The 19355-nt window shown below is 48.5% G+C and overlaps 1 protein-coding gene and 1 pseudogene across 2 annotated transcripts in view; both read left to right on the forward strand.

Moving 5' to 3' along the window:
* Positions 1-15510, forward strand: part of LOC119951545 — a 43945-nt pseudogene extending 28435 nt beyond the window's left edge.
* Positions 10427-19355, forward strand: part of LOC119951358 (zinc finger protein 229-like) — a 394086-nt gene continuing 385157 nt past the window's right edge. Inside the window, exons 1-2 of one of the 2 annotated variants that reach the window (XM_038774501.1) lie at positions 10427-10588; positions 10859-11204. The gene's annotated coding sequence lies outside the window, so the exon portion shown is untranslated. The other variant, XM_038774499.1, reaches the window with a different exon arrangement.

The following is a 19355-nucleotide window of genomic DNA, read 5'->3' on the forward strand; positions in this document are numbered from 1 at the left end:
GATACCAACGACACGGGGGAGGTCCGGGTGGGGATGGTCTGGGAGGCTCTGAAAGCAGTGATCCGGGGGGAGCTGATCTCCATCCGGGCCCATAGGGAAAGGAGGGAGAGGAAGGAGAGGGAGAGACTGGTGGGGGAGCTCCTGGATGTGGACAGGAGATACGCGGAGGCACCGGAGGAGGGGTTGCTGGGGGAACGGCGTAGTTTGCAGGCCAAATTTGACTTGTTGACCACCAGAAAGACAGAGACACAGTGGAGGAGGTAGCAGGGCACGGTATATGAGTATGGGGAGAAGGCGAGCAGGATGTTGGCGCATCAGCTCCGCAGGCGAGATGCGGCTAGGAAAATTGGTGGAGTGACGGATAGGGGTGGGAATGTAGTGCAGAAGGGGACAGAAGTAAATGGGGTCTTTAGGGACTTCTACGAGGAACTGTACCGGTCAGAACCTCCGATGGGGAGAGGGGGAATGGAGAGCTTCATGAACAGGCTATGGTTCCCAAGGGTTCAAGAGGAGCTGGTAGAGGGGCTGGGGGCGCCGATAGAGTTGGAGGAGCTAGTCAGGGGGATTGGACAAATGCAGTCAGGAAAGGCGCCGGGGCCGGACGGGTTCCCGGTGGAATTTTATAAAAAGTATGCGGATCTGGTGGGCCCCCTGTTGGTGCGAGCCTTCAATGAGGCAATGGGAGGGGGGGTGCTTTGCCGCCGACGATGTCGCAGGCACTGATCTCTCTGATCCTGAAGCGGGATAAGGACCCCTTGCTGTGTGGATCATACAGGCCTATCTTGCTCCTCAATGTTGACGCTAAGTTGCTGGCGAAGATCCTGGCCACCAGGATAGAGGACTGTGTGCCAGGGGTGATACATGAGGATCAGACAGGATTTGTCAAGGGACGGCACCTCAACACGAATGTGCGGAGACTGCTAAATGTTATTATGATGTCGGCAGTGGAGGGGGAGGCGGAGATAGTGGTGGCGCTGGATGCGGAGAAAGCGTTTGATAGAGTTGAGTGGGGGTACCTGTGGGAGGTGCTGGAGCGGTTCGGATTCGGGGAGGGATTCATCAAATGGGTGAGGCTGCTCTACGCGGCTCCGATGGCACGTGTAGTTACCAATGGAAGGAGATCGGAGTACTTTAGGCTCTACCGTGGGACCAGGCAGGGGTGCCCCCTGTCCCCCTTGCTCTTTGCACTGGCGATTGAACCTTTGGCTATGGCGTTGAGGGAGTCAGGGAGATGGAGGGGTCTGGTGCGGGGTGGGGGGGAACATCGTGTATCACTGTATGTGGACGACCTGCTGTTGTATGTGGCGGATCCAGAAGGGGGGGAATGCCGGGGGGTGATGGAGCTGTTAGCGGAATTTGGGGGCTTCTCGGGCTATAAGTTAAATTTAGGCAAGAGTGAGGTATTTGTAGTACACCCGGGTGATCAGGAGGAGGGAATTGGGAGACTCCCATTTAAGAGGACAGTGAAGAGTTTCAGATACCTGGGGGTGCAGGTGGCCAGGAGTTGCGGGACTCTCCATAAGCTTAATTTTACCAGGCTGGTGGAACAGATGGAGGAGGAATTTAAAAGGTGGGACATGGTGCCGCTATCGTTGGCGGGTAGAGTGCAGTCCGTCAAAATGACAGTTCTCCCAAGGTTCTTGTTCCTTGTTCAGTGTTTGCCCATCTTTATCCCTAGGGCCTTTTTTAGAAGGGTGACTAGCAGCATCATGAGCTTTGTTTGGGCGCATGGGACCCCGAGGGTGAAGAGGGTCTTCTTGGAGCGGGGTAGAGATGGGGGGGGCTGGCGTTACCCAATCTCTCGGGGTATTATTGGGCGGCCAATGTGTCGATGGTGCGCAAGTGGGTAATGGAGGGGGAGGGGGCAGCATGGAAACGGATGGAGAGGGCGTCCTGTGGAGATACAAGCCTGGAGGCCCTGGTAACGGCGCCGTGGCCGCTCCCTCCTACGACGTATACCACGAGTCCGGTGGTGGCGGCTACCCTCAAGATTTGGGGGCAGTGGAGGCGACATAGGGGAGAAGTGGGGGGCTCAATGGAGGCTCCGTTAAGGGGGAACCATAGGTTTGTCCCGGGGAACATTGATGGGGGATTTCAGGGTTGGCACAGAGCGGGCATCAGACAGCTGAGGGACCTGTTTATTGATGGGAGGTTTGCGAGCCTGGGGGAGTTGGAGGAGAAATTTGGGCTCCCCCCGGGGAACATGTTCAGGTATCTGCAGGTAAAGGCATTTGCTAGGCGGCAGGTGGAGGGATTCCCTTCGCTTCCCATGAGGGGGGTGAGTGACAGGGTGCTTTCGGGGGTCTGGGTCGGAGAGGGGAAGATATCTGATATCTACAAGGTTATGCAGGAGGCGGAGGAGGCGTCAGCAGAGGAGCTGAAAGCTAAGTGGGAGGGGGAACTGGGGGAACAGATCGAAGATGGAACATGGGCTGATGCCCTGGAGAGGGTTAATTCTTCCTCCTCGTGTGCGCGGCTTAGCCTCATCCAATTCAAGGTGCTGCACCGGGCCCACATGACTGGGACGAGGTTGAGTAGGTTCTTTGGGGGTGAAGACAGGTGTGTCAGGTGCTCGGGGAGTCCAGCGAACCATGCCCATATGTTCTGGGCATGCCCTGCACTGGAGGAGTTCTGGAAGGGGGTGGCGAGGACGGTGTCGAGGGTGGTGGGATCCAGGGTCAAGCCAGGATGGGGACTCGCGGTCTTTGGGGTTGGGGTGGAGCGGGAGTGCAGGAGGCGAAAGAGGCCGGTGTGCTGGCCTTTGCGTCCCTAGTAGCCCGACGAAAGATCTTGCTACAATGGAAGGATGCAAGGCCCCCAAGCGTGGAGACCTGGATCAATGACATGGCGGGTTTCATTAAGCTAGAGAAGGTCAAATTCGCCCTGAGAGGGTCGGTACAAGGGTTCTTTAGGCGGTGGCAACCTTTTCTCGACTTTCTGGTTCAACGATAGGGTACGGGGACAGTAGCAGCAGCAACCCGGGGGGGAGGGGGAGAAGAGGGAGGGAAAAGGTGGGGGGGGGGGGGGGGGGGGCGGACGATGACTGTATTTGTTTATTTAATTTGAATTTATTTTTAAGTTCTTTTGTTGTTCATTGGGGTTGGGGGGGTGGGGGATGTGATACATGCGTCAATACGGTCTGGGGGTGTTACAGTTATTATGGGTTATTTTGTTGCATTTCATTGTTTGTCGTTATGTTTTATATTTTCTGTAAAAAATTTTATTAAAAAAGCATAAATGCCTCAATAAAAATGTTTTTTAAAACTTTGCCACTCGCACATTAAACCTGTGTCACCTGGTAATTGACTTTTCCAACCTGGGAAAAAGCTTCTGACTATCCACTGTCCATGCCACTCATAATTTTGTAAACTTTTATCAGGTCGTCCCTCAACCTCCGTCGCTCGAGTGAAAACAATCCGAGTTCATCCAACCTCTCCTCATAGCTAATCCCCTCCAGGCCAGGCAACATCCTGGTAAACCTCCTCTATACTCTCTCCAAAGCCTCCATATCCTTTTGGTAATGTGGTGACCAGAATTGTCGGCAATATTCCACGTGTGGCCTAACTAAGGTTCTGTACAGCTGCAGCATGACTTACCAATTTTTATACTCAATGCCCCGACCAATGAAGCCAAGCATGCCGTCTGCCTCCTTAGCTACCTTATCCACCTGCATTGCCACTTTCAGTGATATGTTTATTGTAATTTCCCAATCTACCCCAGACAACTTGCCCCTCACACCATGACAGTTTCCTTCTGCGAGAAACACTCAGATAAATTAGGCAAAAGAACCCTGTAACCACCATAGCCCATCTTCATGGCAACGTGGCTGCTTTTGGAACTAAATATCTTCCAACGTGCAAACACCTTTTCATTCTGTGCTCCTCGTCAAACTTGGAACCAGGTAATCACAACGAGGCTCAGAAATGGTCAGCCCACCGGAGGCAGAGGTGTTAGACCGGCCAGTCCAGCAGAAAGAAACCCTCCAATCATCACCATTCACCAGATGTCAGAATGAACAAAATGCAGTCCTGGATGTCAGTGAGAGCAGAAACAATAACAACGGAGCCAACATCTGGAATTTATTGTGAACTTGTTGGAGTCACAACAGGTGCGGTTTATCACAAAACCCCTCCCCACATGGAGAGCAGATGAATGATCTCTCCCCAGAATTAACTCGCTAGTGTCTCCATAGTTGGGACGGATCATTGAATGTCTCCCCTGCTCAGAGCAGGTGAATGGCCTCGTCCAGGTGTGAACTCGCTAGTGTTCCCGCAGGCTGTATGGATATCTGAATCACTTCTCTCACTAAGAGCAGGTTAACGCCTTCTCCCCAGTATGAACTCGCTGGTGTGTCCACAGGTTGGATAACTGAGCGAATCCCTTCTCACACTGAGAGCAGGTGAATGGCCTCTCCCCAGTGTGAAGTCGCTGGTGTGTCAGCAGGTTCGATGATTGAGCGAATCCCTTCCCACACTGAGAGCAGGTAAACCACCTCTCCCCAGTGTGAACTCGCTGGTGTGTCCGCAGGTTGGATAACTGAGCGAATCCCTTCTCACACTGAGAGCAGGTGAACGGCCTCTCCCCAGTGTGAACTCGCTGGTGTTTCAGCAGGTTCGATGATTGAGCGAATCCCTTCCCACACTGAGAGCAGGTGAACGGCCTCTCCCCAGTGTGAACTCGCTGGTGTTTCAGCAGGTTCGATGATTGAGCGAATCCCTTCTCACACTGAGAGCAGGTGAACGGCCTCTCCTCTGAGTGAATTCGCTGGTGTTTCTTCAGGCTGGATAACTGAATGAATCCCTTCCTACACAAAGTGCAGGTGAACGGCCTCTCCCCAGTGTGACTGCGCCAATGAACTTCCAACTGAGATGGGGTCCTGAATCCCTTCCCACAGTCTCCACATTTCCATGGTTTCTCCATGTTTTGGGTCTCCTCTTGTCTCTCCAGGTCGGACAATCAGTTACAGAACACGTGTACGGTCCCTCCCTGCTGTGAATGGTGTGATGTTTTTTCAGGCTGTGTAACTGGTTCAAACTCTACCCACAGTCAGTGCTCTGGAACACTCTCACGCGGGTGTGTGTGTCTCGGTGCTTTTCCAGTCACATTGATGGTTAAAATCTTTTGAAGCCGAAAGAAAAGACAAACATTTATCATTCCAGATTCAATGGCCGATGATATTCAGTTCCAGGGTATTGAGAGACTCTGTCAGATTGAGACGTGACATTTGAAATTTCTGTCTGTAATTCCTCCTCTTCTAATACCCTGTAAAAACAATTTACAAAAGACATCACTGTCAGTACAGGATAGAAATTCAGAACAGACAATTCTCGTTCCTCGAGAACATTCTTTCCTCTCTCATTCCCCAAAAGCTGTAAATCTCCATCCCACACACTCTCCCTCCATTCTCACTCTGCTGTATCTAATATTCACCCTCCCAATTCTCCTGAAGGTGCTGATTCAGGCTGATTGACAGATCCATGATCACTTTTTTCTGTCCTGGAAACAGGAGATCATAACAAATAGGATCTGCAGTTGGCCATTCAGCCCATCAAGCCTGCTTGTCTATTCTGTGGGACCATTGGCTGATCGATGTCAGCTACATTCTCTGTGTTACTGACTAGAGGCTGAGTGAGCTGACTCAATATATGTGAGCTTATGAGGCCGAGCTGTAAAACACCATGAAGAGGCTCGATGATCCGGAGGAGAGAATCGTGAACATTGAGCAAGATGCCTCCTCGGCGGAGGCAAGAATTTAATCCTTGGAAAACCGGCTGAGTGTGGGGGTGGACTCCTGGAGAACTTAGAGAACCGAGGGTCAGAGAAAGAACATCCAAGTAGTCGGCCTGCCAGAAGGTGTGGAGGGTAAGGCTCCCGTAAGGTTCTTTGAGGACCGGCTGCCATGTTTTCTCCAGCTGGATGTGAAGCCTGGGTGTTTCAAATTAGAAAGGGCATCGGATCCTATCTTTGAGGCTGAGGGATAGTTTTCATCCCAGGCCTGGAATCATTCCCTTCCACAACTTGAAAGATCAGCAGAAGGTCCTGGAGACGGTTCAGGTGAGGTGGGACCTGGCTCCATGAGGGAATGAGGATTTCCTTCTTCCAGGACTTTTCGGCAGCCACACAAACGAAGCATCGAGGCTTTGATGAAGTTTGAAGGGAACTCAAGGCTGCGGGAGTGAATTACGTCGCTTTATCCAGTGACCCTGAAAATTGTATCCGACAATCCGTCAAGTCTTTCGATAATCCGACTACTGCCTTGGTCTTCGCTAAATCCTTAAAGGGCAAGGATTTGGAGTGATGATTTGCAGTTGATGGTTAAAATCTTTTGAATCCGACAGAAAAGACAAACATTTCTTCTTCCAGATTCAAAGGCCGGTGATATTCAGTTCCAAGGAATTGAGAGACTCTGTCAGATCGAGATGTGACAGCACGGTAGCACGGTAGCATGGTGGTTAGCATAAATGCTTCACAGCTCCAGGGTCCCAGGTTCGATTCCCGGCTGGGTCACTGTCTGTGCGGGGTCTGCACGTCCTCCCCGTGTGTGCGTGGGTTTCCTCCGGGTGCTCCGGGTATAGGGTGGATACGTGGGTTTGAGTAGGGTGATCATGGCTCGGCACAACATCGAGGGCTGAAGGGCCTGTTCTGTGCTGTACTGTTCTATGTTCTAAGTTTGAGATTTCTGTCTGTAATTCCTCCTCATCTAATATCCTGTAAAAACAATTTAACTCAGGCTCTAATCCGGACTCTTTCCCCATCATGGTGTTGTTGTCTGAATTTGTTATCTTTTATCCTGTTGAAGGGAGTTGTTATTCTCTGAGCACCGATTGAATGTCATCTTCTCCTCGAGTGTTACAGGGACTCGTATTATCTTTTCTCAGTTATGGTAGACGTGCCGTGTGCTGATTATCCGTCGTCTTTCTTATATTATCTGAGCGTTAATCATGGCAGAACCGAGTGGTGCCATTGCCGAAGGGGGGGTGGTGGTGGATGCAGGTCTTCACAGGTGGGTCTAAAATGTGGGAGGGACAATTGATCTCCATTCCCTTGTTGGCCCTTCTTTTCTTCCCCTCATTTTGGAGATGGTATCCTGAGGGTAACGACAGTCTGGCCGTGGGGTTAATCCTCCGGGTCCTCAGTCTTATTGAGGAATGTCCCCATGGACCTATTGTGGTGGTGATTCTTCTGTATTTTTGTTATTATGGGAGGATTTATGTGTTGTTAACTTTATCTTACTCTGGTGCAGACGGTGCTTTTATCCGTGAAAGGAGCAGTTTGGGGAAACTTTGGTGCCTCTAGTGTAAAGTGAGTTGGAGGAGGGGGTAATGGCGCACGCCCGATTGTGGTGTGAAAATCTGTTCCTGTTCTCTCTGTCGCCTAACTAATAGCGGCAGTTAATCTGCAAATTTTCTCAGGGAATGTACGGGGCATCAAACACCCTATCAGAAGGAAAAAGATCCTCTCCTTTCTTAGGGAGAAAGTCGACATAACCTTAGTGCAGAAAACTCAGCCTATTATGGGAAATATATTGTTAAACGAGAAAGAGAGCAGAAGAGAATTACCAGGATGCTGCCAGGACTTGATGGTCTGAGTTAAAAGGAGAGGCTGGGTGGGCTGGGACTTTTCCCCCTGGAGCGTAGGAGGCTTCGGTGTGATCTTATAAAGGTCTATAAAATAATGAGGAGCATAGATAAGGTAAACAGTCAACATTTTCCCTGAGATAGAGGAGTCTAGAACTAGAGGGCATAGGTTTAAGGAGAGAGGAGAGAGATACAAAAGAGAGCATAGGGTAAATTCCTTCACACAGAAGGTGGTGAGCATCTGGAATGGCTGCCAGAGGCAGTGGTAGAGACGGGTACAATTTTGTCCTTCAAAAAGCAGTTAGACAGTTACATGGGCAGGGTGGGTATGGAGGGATATGCGCTAAATCCTGGCAAGTGGGACTAGCTTAGTGATAGAAACTGGGCAGCATGGACAAGCTGGGCCGAAGGGCCTGGTTCCATGCTGTAAACAGCTATAACTCTACCTGGAACAAAATGAAACCTCACCTCAAGTTTGTTCAGCTCCAATCACCAGGAGCTAAGGGAGGGCAGGGTCTCCCAAAAATCAGGCTTCATCAATCGGCCTCTCGTCTTAGGTTCATAAGGGATTGGGTTAGGATGGAGCCAACATTCATCTGGCTCAATACAGAAGCAGACCAGTCAGTTCTCCCTCGATCTAAAACAGGCAGAGGCTGATTATGGAATGCATCTCCACGCAATTTTTCATGTCTGTAATTCATTCGGAGTCTGATGCATTGGGTAAAGTATGGGACTCCTATCTCAAATACATCGGCTCCAATGTGACTGACTTGCGCCTCCTGGGCTTTCCATGAATTCAATTCAACTTAGGGCAGGGGTAAGGCACAATGGTTAATGCTGCTACCTCAGCGCTAAGGACCCAGGTTGAATTCCAGCCATAGGTGGCTGTCTGTGTGGAGTTTGCATATTCTCCTTGTATCTTTGTGTTTTTCCTCCGGGTGCTCCAGTTTCCTCCCATTGTCCAAAGATGTGCAGCTAAAGTGGATTGATCACACTAAATTGCCCCTTAATGTCCAAGATGTGTAGGTTAGGTGGGTTGACCATGATTAATGCACCGGGTTACGAGGATAGGATGGGGAGTGGGCTTTAGTGAAGGGTTATTTCTGAGGCTAAGTGCAGACTTGAGGGGCGAATGGCCTTCTGCACTATAGGAGTTCTATGTCATCTATGTTGTGTTATTCATTTTAATTTGTATATGCAGTTAGTCTGTTTGTAATATTTTACAAACTGAACTGTTATCCTTTGTTTTTATAGAATCTTACCCTCTGTAGTTTCTCTGGAACATTCTTTCCTCTCTCATTCCCCAAAAGTTGTAAATCTCCACCCCACACAATCTCCCTCCATTCTCACTCTGCTGTATCTAATATTCACCCTCCCAATTCTTCTGAAGGTTCTGATTCAGGCTGATTAACAGATCCATGCTCACTGCTTCCTGTCCTGGACATGGAAACCATAACAAATCGGAGTTGCAGTCGGCCATTTGGCCCATCGAGCCGATCTACCTCAGCATCATTTCCCCACACTATCCCCCATATCCCTTGATATGTTCAATATCTAGAAACCTATCAATATCTGTGTTGAAAATACTTGATGACTGAGGCTCCACAGTCCTCTTTAGTGGAGAATTCCAAAGCTTCACCACACCCTCGAATGAAGAAATCCCTCCTCATCTCAGCCTTCTTTCCATTTTCCCACCTGTTCCCCATAAACGTCATTACTCAGAAATCTATTCAACTCATCCGTAAAAATATTCAATGACCCCAGCCTCCACTGGTCCCTGTGGAAGAGAAATCCAGAGACTAACAACCATCCGATGGAAGAGATTATTGGAAATATATAACGTAGTTACTATATTATATTACACAGCTAGAAATAATAATAAATGTGCGTTATTACAGAACCCTGAATAATATATCAAATGTATACCATATAACAACACTATACATATCATACGGGGTGGCACAGTAACACAGTGTTTAGCTCTGTTGCTTCACAGCTCCAGGGTCCCCGGTTCGATTTCTGGCTTGGGCCACTGTCTGTGTGCAGTCTGCACGTTCTCCCCATGTCTGTGGGGTTTCCTCCGGTGCTCCGTTTCCTCTCAGTCCTGAAAGACATGCTTGTTAGGTGATTTGGACATTCTGAATTATCCCTCAGTGTACCCGAACAGGCACCGGAGTGTGACAATTAGGGGCTTTTAACAGTAACTTCATTGCAGTGATAATGTAAGCCTACTTGTGACAACAATAAACATTATGATTATCTTTGTCCGATATTAATTTACTAATTTACTATCACCTTAAATGTCAGCCATCTTGGGGGAAATCAGCACTTTAATTGTGAACATTAGGAAAGAGACCATCCTTTTAGCCAGACAAATAAATGTGTCAAGCTGAGGGAGCAAAGGGTGTCAATGTCTTTAAGAGAGAGAGAGAGAGACAGACCTGGGCCAACCTTTCCAGAGTCTGCCTTTCCAGAGTCTGCACCCTCCCTGGTTTCACTTCCTTTCCCTTCAGTTGCTGCAAGTGACCAATTGAAGGTGAGAATGAGAAAAGAAATGGAAAGGGGGAGAAAAGAAAGTGTTTTACTCACAGATGTTAGAGACAGGACGATGTTTCATTCTGTGTGAAGCTCAATCTTCAATCACTCTCATTGGTTACAGGACCAGAGTCCTTCTGGTCGTCCAACTCTTCCCATTGGTCAACACCAATGCTGAACGGTCAGGTGGTGGGGACTCCTTCGTCCATGCTCAGTTCCCCCTCTCCCTTGGACATGCGTAGTCGCTTGCCGGGTGGGGGAGGGGAGGCCGGCGAGCGGCTTCTCGCTCTGGCCGGAGATGTCCCCCGGTTGCCTGGAAACGTTGTCTCGAGGAGGCACAACAATGAGTGGGGACCCAGCGGGGCTCCTGCGCCGAGCCTGCGCACTGCAATGCAGTGATGTCACCGCCGAGTAGACTGATTCCTATTGGCTGATTCAGGCTCTCACACAATTAAAGGTTCTGGTTTCCCCAGCAGGTGGCTGGCGTTGAAGGAGACAATAAATTAATATCGGCCAGGAAGCAGTGAGCAGGGATCTGTCAATCAGCCTGAATCAGCACCTTCAGGAGAATTGGGAGGGTGAATATTAGATACAGTAGAGTGAGAATGGAGGGAGAGTGTGTGGGATGGAGATTTACACCATTTGGGGAATGAGAGAGGAAAGAATGTTCCTGAGAAACTACAATTGTCTGTTCTGAATTTCTATCCTGTACTGACAGTGATACATTTTTGAAACTCCTTTTCCAGGATATCAGAAGGAGAGGATTTGCAGACAGAAACCTCACACCAAACATCAGCTGCAGATCTGCTCTATTCATTAGCCTTTAATTGTTGGATAAACGTTTGTCTATTCTGTCTGATAGTGTTCCAGAGCACAGAATGGGAAAGAGCTTGAATCAGTTATATAGCTTGAAGAAAACATAAAGAATTGGTGCAGGGAAAGACCCAACACGAGTTGTGTGTGGACAAGGCTTCAACAAATGAATTGAATGTTGAGAGGCAGAAAGACACCCGCAAGGAGAAACAATGGAAATATAGGGAATGTGGGAAAGGATTCATATCCCCCACTGAAGCTGGAAATTCACCATTCCTGGTGGGTATTTTTCATCCTATATTAAATTGTAAGTCATTGTTTTATATTTACTTTATTCGTTCTGGGCATCGCTGGCTTGGCCAGCATTTATTGCCCATCCCTGAGGACATGTAAGAGACAACCACATTACTGTGGGGCTGGAGTCACATGATCGCCAGACCAGGTAAGAATGACAGATTTCCTTCCCTAAGGGACATGAGTGAACCAGATGGGTTTTTACAACAATTGACAATGGCTTCATGGTCATCATTGGACTTTAAACTCCAGATTTTTATTTAATTCAAATTCCACCATCTGCCCTGGTGGGATTCGAATCCAGGTCCCCAGAGCATCACCCTGGGTCTCTGGATTACTAATACAGCAACAATACCACTACGTCACTGTCTCCACATAATAAGGGGACGAACTTTGTTGATTTATTGTTTAAATATATAGTATTCTTTTAAATTTTTAAATTTAAAGGGTTTACTCATGGCAGGAGAGCACAAAGCCATGGTTTGGTCCTCTTGCTCCATGTGGGAATCCAGGTTCATTTCCAGTTCCCGGGACCAGCATTGTGTGCAGGAAGTGTGTCCACCTGCAGCTCCTGGAAGCTCGGGTATCAGAGCTGGAACGGCGGCTGTGGAGCATCCCCGAGTCTGAGAGCCTCGTGGATAGCATGTTTAGAGAGGTGGTCACACCGCAGCTGAAGGAACCTGAGGAAGGAAGGGAATGGGTGACTGCAAGGCAGTCCAAGAGAAAGAGGCAGGTAGTTTGGGCAGCACGGTAGCATTGTGGATAGCACAATTGCTTCACAGCTCCAGGGTCCCAGGTTCGATTCCGGCTTGGGTCACTGTCTGTGCGGAGTCTGCACATCCTCCCCGTGTGTGCGTGGGTTTCCTCCGGGTGCTCTGGTTTCCTCCTACAGTCCAAAGATGTGCAGGTTAGGTGGATTGGCCATGATAAATTGTCCTTAGTGTCCATTACTGGGTTATGGGGATAGGGTGGAGGTGTTGACCTTGGGTAGGGTGCTCTTTCCAAGAGCTGGTGCAGACTCGATGGGCCGAGTGGCCTCCTTCTGCACTGTAAATTCTATGAAACAGTTCAGGAGTCTCCTGGGGTCCCGCTCGCTAATCGGTATTCCATTTTGGAGGCTGATGAGGCTGGTTCCTCCGGGGAGTATGAACAGAGGCAAGTTTCTGGCACCACAAGCAGCCTGTCTGTACAGGAGAGGGGAAAGAGAGGAAGAGCAATAACAATAGGGCATTCTTTTGTATCTGGAAAACCTCAGATATGTCAACCAGTATTTTAATCAAAGTTCTACCCAGGTGTCTTTTAATAGTGAGGAGAACAAAGGGCAAAATACAAGTTCAACAATCTTTATTGAACAAAGTTAATCCGTAAATTAACCCAAGTTTGTGTACAAGAAATATCCAGGATTCAGCTCTACTACCCCCAAAGGTGATTGGATTGAACTGTAGATCCAATCCTCCAGCCTCTCTGGTCCATCATCACTAAGTTAGTCTCGCTGGCAGCTTCCTCCCTCCTTCCTTCTCTGGTCAGTCTGGGTTGGTCAGGGTCATCTCCCACATCAGGTTTTTGCTGCTGGTGTGCTTTGGACATCTATTTTTATCCTCCTTCCTCTCCGCCTTTTCCAGAAACTACTCTGGCTTCTGGCCAATGAGATCTCAGGAGAGGGTCCCAACACCCGATGGGTTTCTTGATGTCTGCTTGACAGGAGACTGGGCTTCGCCCCCAGGTGTCCACCTCTGTGGTGTCTGCTGGCACATAACCTGTTGTTCTGGGTGCACAAGAGTCTGGCTCGATCTGGGACACTGACAATGGGCTTGTGCAATGAATAGAGTGCAATGATCTGTTGATGGCGAGTTGGTAGGGCAGTTCCAGACATGTCGGAGTCTGTATATTCGAACTTGACCAAGTTCGAATTCCCAGCAGGCCATTTGCTGGTGCTGACTAGTTTAACTTAAAGTGTCAATTTCTTTAATTTCGGATTTCCAATTTTAATGGAGCTTAAAACTAGGCTGGCTAGGTCACCACAGTCCCTCCTTTTGATTCAGTGAGCATCAGTGAACATTTAAGGGTCAATAAATTAATATCGGCCAGAGATAGGTCGAGTGTTGTTATATGGTACAGATTAGATATATTATTTATGGTTCTGTACAGTACATATAATTTTTATTTCTCGTATTGTAATATTGAACTATAACTACGTCATATATTTTCAGTAATCTGTTACCTCAGAGGGTTGTTAATCTCGGGATTTCTCTTCCTCAGGGGCCAGTGGAGTCTGGAGGTCATTGAATATATTCAAGATGAGTTAGACAAATTTCTTTTTTTAATTTGAAGTACCCAGTCTTTTTTTCCCCCTTGGACATGTGCAGTTCCGGGCCATCTGCCCGCATGGCAGATGGAGCAAATTCTCCAGCATGGGGGATATTGGGAGCTGCGGCCGCCATTACTCATCCGGAGCCCAGTCTCCACCTCCTGGACTGGGATGAAAAGTGGAGGGGTGGGCATTGACCACAACCTTACACGAAGCACATGTGGATAGTCACTGGATTGGATTTTGACTCTTGCCCACCCTGACCAAAACATTTTTGAACTTAAAAGTACCCAATTCATTTTTTATCCAATTAAGGGGCAATTTAGTTTGGCCGATCCACCTGCACGGCACATCTTTGGGTTGTGGATATGAGACCCACGGAGACACGAGGTGAATGTGCAGATTCGTGAGCCGGAGCCGGAATCAAACCTGGGTCCTCGGCGCCGTGAAGTTAGACAGATTTCTGATTGATGAGGGAGTTGAGTGTCATGGGGAACAGGTAGGAAAATTAAGTGAAAGTGAAGATGAGGAGTGAATTCTTCATTCAAGGATGCGGTGAAGCTTTGGAATTCTCTACTCCAGACGTCTGTCAGCAAGTATTTTCCATTTCGAGATTGACAGGTTTTGAGATAGTGAAGATATCCCTAACCCTAACCCTAACCCTAACCCTAACCCTAACCCTAACCCTAACCCTAACCCAAGATAGTGTGGGGAAAATAGTGTTGAGGAGATTGGCAGTTGAGCTCAATAAAGGGTTCAGCAAGTTTAATGGGCCTAATGGCTGACTGCAGCTCCTATTTGTTATGGTCTCTGTGTCCAGGACAGGAACCAGTGAGCAGAGATCTGTTGATCAGCCTGAATCAGCACCTTCAGGAGAATTGGGAGGGTGAATATTAGATACAGCAGAGTGAGAATGGAGGGAGAGTGTGTGGGATGGAGATTTACAGCGTTTGGGGAATGAGAGAGGGAAGAATGTTCCATCGGAAGCAGAATTGTCTGTTTAATTTCTGTCCTGCACTGACAGTGATGACTTTTGTAAATTGTTTTTCCAGGATGTTAGAAGAGGAGGAATTACACACAGAAATCTCAAATGTTACGTCTTGATGTGACAGAATCACTTGATTCCTTGGGACACACAAGCAGGTGAGAGTGTTCCAGAGCACTGACTGTGGAAAGAGCTTCAACCAGTTACACAGCCTGGAAAAAACATCACACCATTCACAGCGGGGAGGGACTGTACAAGTGTTCTGTGTGTGGGTAAGGTTTCAATTGTCCACCCTGGAGAAACACAAGGAGACCCAAAACATGGAGAAACCGTGGAAATGCGGTAACTGTGGGAAGGGATTCAGTGCCCCATCTCAGCTGGAGATTCATCGACGCATTCACACTGGGGAGAGGCCGTTCAGCTGCTCTGTGTGTGAGAAGGGATTCGTTCGGTTATCCGGCCTGAAGACTCACCAGCGAATTCACACTGGGGAGAGGCCGTTCACCTGCTCTCCGTGTGGGAAGGGATTCACTGAGTTATCCAATCTGCAGAGACACAAGCGAGTTCACACTGGGGAGAAACCGTTCACCTGCTCCCAGTGTGGGAAGAGATTCGGTGATTCCTCCAACCTGCAGAAACACCAGCGAGTTCACACTGGGGAGAGGCCATTCACCTGCTCTCAGTGTGAAAAGAGATTCACTCAGTTATCCAACCTGCAGACACACCAGCGAGTTCACACTGGGGAAAGGCCGTTCACCTGCTCTCAATGTGGGAAGGGATTCAGTGATTCAAACAAACTGCGGACACACCAGCGAGTTCACACTGGGAATCCGAGTCCGTTCAGCTGCTCTCAGTGTGGGAAGGGATTCAGTGAATCATTCAAACTGCGGACACACCAGCGAGTTCACACTGGGGAGAAGCCGTTCACCTGCTCTCAGTGTGAGAAGAGATTCACTGAGTTATCCAACCTGCGGAAACACCAGCGAATTCACACTGGGGAGAGGCCGTTCACCTGCTCTCAGTGTGGGAAAGGATTCAGATACTCATCCAACCTGCAGAGACACCAGCAAGTTCACTTTTGGAAGAGGCCGTTCACCTGCTCTGTGTGTGGGAAGGAATTCTCTGTTTCCTGGCACTTACTCAGACACGAACAACTTCACAAGTGATAATGGGGTTGGATTCTGCTGTTACTGTTTCTGCTTCAGTTTTCTGACAGTTGGTGTTGGAGGGAATTAAAGTTGAGTCCTGGAGATTGTGGTGAACTTTAAGAAAAAGTCTTTGTTTCACATGTATGTGGGACATACAGAGGCTCGGGCCTGAATGCTGCAGGTCCCAATGAGTCCGTGTCTCTCTCCCATTGTACATTGCAATGACCAGTTGTACTGGCCGATGTCGTATTGATATGTTAATTGTTTTTACAGAGAACAGATAGTTGGATAAATGTAAAACTTAATATTAACATTGATTTGTTTTATTGAATACTGGATGGTTCGTATAATCACATTAACTACAGAAATACTTTGAAACAGACCTGATAATTGCATCTCCGGACGATTTCTGGCCCCCATTTAGCATTTCAAATGGTTGTTCTAAATGTGATGTGGTGTTAACAGCCTCCCCTCCATGTTCATCCGGAGATAACCAACTTTCTGGATTTCTGAGCAGTCTGTCCGTCTCAGTGCAGTTTCCCTGATTGTTTTGCTAATTCAAATATGGTGTGCTTTGGACATCTATTTTTATCCTCCTTCCTCTCCGCCTTTTCCAGAAACTACTCTGGCTTCTGGCCAATGAGATCTCAGGAGAGGGTCCCAACACCCGATGGGTTTTGTAGCATTTGAGTGCTACAGTGAGAGTTTGGTGACTGAGGGAGTTAGGTGAGGAGGGAGTAAGGTACTCCTTTCATTTAATTTCCTATATTTATCAAAGAGCGTGAAGGGAACCAGGAGTTTAGAGTACAGCTGACTGGGAGCAGAGCCGGAGGGCGGAGGTCCAGTTGGTCCACAGGGCAGCTAATTCTGTAAAGTAAGAGGGGATGGAGGCTAGGGCAGTTGCATGCTCCTCCTGTAGGATATGGGTGGTGAGGGATACCACTGGTGTCCCCGCTGACTATACCTGCGGGAAGTGCACCCAACTCCAGCTCCTCAGAGACCGTGTTAAGGTACTGGAGCTGGAGCTGGATGAACTTCGGATCATCCGGGAGGCAGAGGGGGTCACAGAGAGGAGTTACAGGGAGGTAGCCACACAAAAGGTACTGGACAAGAGTAGCTGGGTTACAGTCAGGGGAAAGAAAACTAACAGGCAGACAGTACAGGGATCCCTCGTGGCCATTCCCCTTCAAAACAAGTATACCGTTTTGGATGCTGTTGGGGGGGATGACCTACCGGGGGAAGGCCCCAGCGGCCAGGTCTCTGGCACTGAGTCTGGCTCTGGGGCTCAGAAGGGAAGGGGGGAGCATAGAAAAGCAATAGTAATAGGAGATTCAATGGTTAGGGGAATAGATAGGAGATTCTGTGGTCGCGAGCGAGACTCCCGAAAGGTATGTTGCCTCCCGGGTGCCAGGGCCAGGGATGTCTCTGATCGTGTCTTCAGGATCCTGAAGGGGGAGGGTGAGCAGCCAGAAGTCGTGGTGCACATTGGTACCAACGATGTAGGTAGGAAAAAGGGTGTGGAGGTAATAAACAAGTTTAGGGAGTTAGGCTGGAAGTTAAGGGCCAGGACAGACAGAGTTGTCATCTCTGGTTTGTTGCCGGTGCCACGTGATAGCGAGGCTAGGAATAGGGAGAGAGTGCAGTTGAACACGTGGCTGCAGGAATGGTGTAGGAGGGAGGGCTTCAGGTATTTGGATAATTGGAGCGCATTCTGGGGAAGGTGGGACCTGTACAAGCAGGACGGGTTGCATCTGAACCAGAGGGGCACCAATATCCTGGGGGGGAGGTTTTCTAGTACTCTTCGGGAGGGTTTAAACTAATTTGGCAGGGGAATGGGAACCGGATCTGTAGTCCAGCAACTAAGGTAGACGATAGTCAGGACGCCAAAGCACGTAGTGATGCAATGGGGAAGGTAACACTGACAAAGGAGAGTACTTGCAGGCAAGGAGATGGGTTGAAGTGTGTATACTTTAATGCAAGAAGCATCAGGAATAAGGTGGGTGAACTTAAGGCATGGATCGGTACTTGGGACTACGATGTGGTGGCCATCATGGAAACTTGGATAGAAGAGGGCCAGAAATGGTTGTTGGAGGTCCCTGGTTATAGATGTGTCAACAAGATTAGGGAGGGTGGTAAAAGAGGTGGGGGGGTGGCATTGTTAATTAGAGATAGTATAACAGCTGCAGAAAGGCAGTTCGAGGGGGATCTGCCTACTGAGGTAATATGGGTTGAAGTTAGAAATAGGAAAGGAGCAGTCACCTTGTTGGGAGTGTTCTATAGGCCCCCCAATAGCAGCAGAGATGTGGAGGAATAGATTGGGAAACAGATTCTTGAAAGGTGCAGAAGTCACAGGGTAGTAGTCATGGGCGACTTCAACTTCCCAAACATTGAGTGGAAACTCTTTAGATCAAATAGTTTGGATGGGGTAGTGTTTGTGCAGTGTGTCCAGGAAGCTTTTCTAACACAGTATGTAGATTGTCCGACCAGAGGGGAGGCCATATTGGATTTAGTACTTGGTAATGAACCAGGGCAGGTGATAGATTTGTTAGTGGGGGAGCATTTTGGAGGTAGTGACCACAATTCTGTGACTTTCACTTTAGTAATGGAGAGGGATAGGTGCGAGCAACAGGGCAAGGTTTATAATTGGGGGAAGGGTAAATACAATGCTGTCAGACAAGAATTGAAGTGCAGAAGTTGGGAACATAGGCTGTCAGGGAAGGACACAAGTGAAATGTGGAACTTGTTCAAGGATCAGGTACTGCGTGTCTTTGATATGTATGTCCCTGTCAGGCAGGGAAGAGATGGTCGAGTGAGGGAACCATGGTTGACAAGAGAGGTTGAATGTCTTGTTAAGAGGAAGAAGGAGACTTATGTAAGGCTGAAGAAACAAGGTTCAGACAGTGCGCTGGAGGGATACAAGATAGCCAGGAGGGAACTGAAGAAAGGGATTAGGAGAGCTAAGAGAGGGCATGAAAAATCTTTGGCGGGTAGGATCAAGGAAAACCCCAAGGCCTTTTACACATACGTGAGAAATATGAGAATGACTAGAGTGAGAGTAGGTCCGATTAAGGACAGTAGCGGGAGATTGTGTATTGAGTCTGAAGAGATAGGAGAGGTCTTGAACAAGTATTTTTCTTCAGTATTTACAAATGAGAGGGGCCATATTGTTGGAGAGGACAGCGTGAAGCAGACTGATAAGCTTGAGGAGATACTTGTCAGGAAGGAAGATGTGTTGCGCGTTTTGAAAAACTTGAGGATAGACAAGTCCCCCGGGCCTGACGGGATATATCCAAGGATTCTATGGGAAGCAAGAAATGAAATTGCAGAGCCGTTGGCAATGATCTTTTCGTCCTCGCTGTCAACAGGGGTGGTACCAGAGGATTGGAGAGTGGCGAATGTCGTGCCCCTGTTCAAAAAAGGGAATAGGGATAACCCTGGGAATTACAGGCCAGTTAGTCTTACTTCGGTGGTAGGCAAAGTAATGGAAAGGGTACTGAGGGATAGGATTTCTGAGCATCTGGAAAGGCATTGCTTGATTAGGGATAGTCAGCACGGATTTGTGAGGGGTAGGTCTTGCCTTACAAGTCTTATTGAATTCTTTGAGGAGGTGACCAAGCATGTGGATGAAGGTAAAGCAGTGGATGTAGTGTACATGGATTTTAGTAAGGCATTTGATAAGGTTCCCCATGGTAGGC

This window comes from Scyliorhinus canicula, chromosome 17, assembly GCF_902713615.1.
Source record: "Scyliorhinus canicula chromosome 17, sScyCan1.1, whole genome shotgun sequence".
Classification (NCBI taxonomy): domain Eukaryota; kingdom Metazoa; phylum Chordata; class Chondrichthyes; order Carcharhiniformes; family Scyliorhinidae; genus Scyliorhinus; species Scyliorhinus canicula.